Source organism: Paramisgurnus dabryanus, chromosome 3 (assembly GCF_030506205.2).
Source record: "Paramisgurnus dabryanus chromosome 3, PD_genome_1.1, whole genome shotgun sequence".
Taxonomy (NCBI): domain Eukaryota; kingdom Metazoa; phylum Chordata; class Actinopteri; order Cypriniformes; family Cobitidae; genus Paramisgurnus; species Paramisgurnus dabryanus.
In genome coordinates this window covers 15,140,802-15,144,353 of record NC_133339.1, presented here as the reverse complement: position 1 = coordinate 15,144,353, position 3,552 = coordinate 15,140,802, and the positions used below count along the sequence as shown (strand labels likewise).

General features: G+C 34.2%; 1 long non-coding RNA gene across 5 annotated transcripts; it reads right to left on the bottom strand.

The window, feature by feature from the left end:
* Positions 1 to 589: 589 nt before the first annotated feature.
* Positions 590 to 2,774, bottom strand: LOC135769036 (uncharacterized). 5 transcript variants are annotated; one of them, XR_012336324.1, is made up of 8 exons: positions 2,581 to 2,774; positions 2,404 to 2,482; positions 2,205 to 2,224; positions 2,029 to 2,104; positions 1,854 to 1,929; positions 1,505 to 1,582; positions 1,309 to 1,405; positions 590 to 1,228 (listed from the first exon to the last, which is right to left on the bottom strand). It is a non-coding gene; the product is annotated as an uncharacterized lncRNA (long non-coding RNA). The 5 variants fall into 5 exon arrangements; XR_012336326.1 differs by lacking the exon at positions 2,404 to 2,482 and having other exon boundaries at positions 592 to 1,228; positions 2,581 to 2,767; XR_012336325.1 differs by lacking the exons at positions 2,205 to 2,224; positions 2,404 to 2,482 and having other exon boundaries at positions 593 to 1,228; positions 2,581 to 2,763.
* Between the last annotated feature and the right edge of the window lie 778 nt (positions 2,775 to 3,552).

Here is a 3,552-nt window from a genome sequence, read left to right as displayed (position 1 = left end):
TTCACCGCAAGTTTGGATCAGTCCAAGTCGCGATTAGAGGCAGGGGAGTTTGGAAGAGTCCACTTGTGAGGGATGCCATTTTTTTACACTTTGACTCTTTGCAGCAAAAATAAAAAGCACCACAGAAAAAAGGGCACTTTCTCCCCAGGAATAAAAAGGGCAGGTGCTCATAACCCCCCTTTGATGTCTATGTGTGCCCGTGCTTGTTAATTAACAATTTTTATACATTTTTATAAAGGTCTGTCCATTTAGAACAAAATGTGCATGCATGTTTATGTAGAAATAAATTAACGCGCCCCCGGACAGGATCTTAAACGCTATGCTTTAAAGCACAATATTTCTGTTTATTTTAATACACTCTCAGAAAAGAAAGTACATAATTGTACCTTTAGGGGTACAATGGCTTGTCACTGGGGCTGTACCCTCAAGGGTACAGTTTTTGTACCCTTGGCTGAGGGTACAAAATTGTACCCTTGTGATTTGTACCTTAAGGGACCAGTTTTGTACCTCTAGTGACAATTTTGTACCTTTATTTAACAGTACAAATATGGACCCTTCAAAAAGGGTACAAAATTGGCTTTGACAGGGTACACTCATGGTTTTAAAACTTATACATATATCTCAATCTAAATATTGTAAACTTTAAATTATAAGTGCATATGACTCAGTGTATTTGTGTTGGTTTAGCCAATTGTTTAGAGTAAAGGTAAATTTTAAACATTAGTATAAAAAAATGATAACAGAAAAGATAAAATACACAGTGAGTTTAATGAACAATCATTTATTTTACAAAAGGTTCAGATATAAAACAGAAGTGTGCTGTTCAGTCCAAATCATTCACAACATTGTGTTCAGTCACAACATTAAAAACTAATTTTTTCATTTACACTTTACTTAGAAATATATCAAGTATTCCTTTGACTTTAACAGACTGTCCAAACAGGAATATTTTAAAACAAAATCAGTGTGCTGTTCCTTAACCAAACAACATTTAAACATTTTTAACAGGGCCACATCTGTCCTTGCCAAGCAGTGAGAAAACACACAAATATAAATTTTTTCACTGATAAAACTGTGGTGTACTCACAGCATAATGAGTAAATGAATAGGTCCATATGGAGTAACATTTCTTTAGTTTTTGTTGTGTTAATGACGGGTGGTAGAGGATAGTCAGTCAGCCTCCTTAATGGTAAAGATCGAAAACTGCTCTGGGCACGTTCATACTTATCTGTGAGAAAACACAAAAATATGAATACATTTTCCAATGACAGAACTATGGTATACTCACAACATAAATAAATGTGGTACCTTTAAAGTTTTTGCGTGTGAATGATGGTTGGTCGAGAACAGTCAGCCACCCTCAATGGTAAAGATCCAAACTTGTGCTGGAAACTTTTGTGCTAAACTGAGAAAAAACACACAAATATAAATTTATTTTCCACTTACAGAACTGTGGTGTACTCACACAACATAATAAATAAATTAATAAATGTGGTAACGTTACCTTTGAAAGGTCTTGAATGACTGTTTGGTTGAGAGCAGACAGACAGACAGACAGACAGTCAGTTAACGTTAGTCCTTACTGAGAGAGAAACACACAAATATAAATTATTTTTCACTTACAGAACTGTGGTGTACTCACTTAACATAATAAATACATTAATAAATGTGGTAATGTTACCTTTAACAGGTCTTTAATGACTTTGGTTGAGAAAAGACAGACAGACAGTCAGTCAGTTTACGTTAGTCCTTATTGAGAGAGAAAACACACAAATATAAATTATTTTTCACTTACAGAACTGTGGTGTACTCACTTAACATAATAAATACATTAATAAATGTGGTAATGTTACCTTTAACAGGTCTTTAATGACTTTGGTTGAGAACCGACAGACAGACAGACAGACAGTCAGTTAACGTTAGTCCTTACTGAGAGAAAAACACACAAATATAAATTATTTTTCACTTACAGAACTGTGGTGTACTCACTTAACATAATAAATACATTAATAAATGTGGTAATGTTACCTTTAACAGGTCTTTAATGACTTTGGTTGAGAACCGACAGACAGACAGACAGACAGTCAGTTAACGTTAGTCCTTACTGAGAGAGAAAACACACAAATATAAATTATTTTTCACTTACAGAACTGTGGTGTACTCACTTAACATAATAAATACATTAATAAATGTGGTAATGTTACCTTTAACAGGTCTTGAATGACTTGAGAACAGACAGACAGACAGACAGACAGACAGACAGACAGACAGACAGACAGACATTCAGTTAATGTTAGTCCTTACTGAGAGAAAAACACACAAATATAAATTAATTTTCCACTTACAGAAATGTGGTGTACTCACACAACATAATAAATTAATGAATAAATATGGTAATGTTACCTTTAACAGGTCTTGAATGACTTGAGGACGGACGGACGGACGGACAGACAGACAGACATTCAGTTAATGTTAGTCCTTACTGAGAGAAAAACACAAATATAAATTAATTTTCCACTTACAGAAATGTGGTGTACTCACACAACATAATAAATTAATGAATAAATGTGGTAAAGTTACCTTTAAAAGGTTTCTGTATAAATTACTGTTTGGTGGCGTGTAGACAGTCAGTCAGTCAGTCAATCTCCCCTGACTGAGAGAGATTCAAACTTGCGCGGGAAACGTTTGTGCTAAACTGTGAGAAAACACACATAAATATGGATTATTTTTCACTTACAGAACTATGGTGTACTCAAACAACATAAAAATACATTAATAAATGTGGTAATGTTACCTGCAGGTCTTGAATGACTTTGGTTGAGGACAGACAGTCAGTTAATGTTAGTCCTTACTGAGAGAAAAACACACAAATATGAATTATTTCTCCACTTACAGAACTGTGGTGTACTTAATGAACATTAACCAGCTCATTAAAATGAGTCTATTAAAATGAGGCAATAGTGCTGTGTCAATGTCGCGTTGTCACGTCGTATACAACTTTACACAAATTACCGTAACCGAATCAGTATTAAAATGAAGAGTCACGACAAACAACACATTTTTAAAGTTTAAAAATGCTTTAAAGGTGATGAAGGAAGGATTTTCCAGTGTTTACCTGTTAATGCTCTTATAACTGTTGTGTCATCCTCCTGTTGCGTTGCTCTGTGAAACTCGACTCCAGTCAGACCGTGAGATGTGGGGGGATGGGCGTGTGTCAAAATAAAAGCGCGTTTTTTCCATTGTGTGTGAGGGATTTAGTTATTCAGTATTTATTTAGTTTGTAAGTAATGGTTAATCAATTGCAGTTTTTGAGTTCACAGCACAGTTTTTATGAATTGAAATTAACTTTTTTTCATTAAAATTTCAAATTAAAATTTTAAATTAAACACATTGTCAATGAACAGAAGAAAACTAACACTACTTCAAGACCCATGTGCCCAACTAAAGGAAACAAAATTGACACAATGGTTACTTACTTTATTGACCAGATTTACAGCAGTTGTCTAGAACAACAAATAAAAAAATGGCAAGAGGCTGTATCTTTTAGCATTG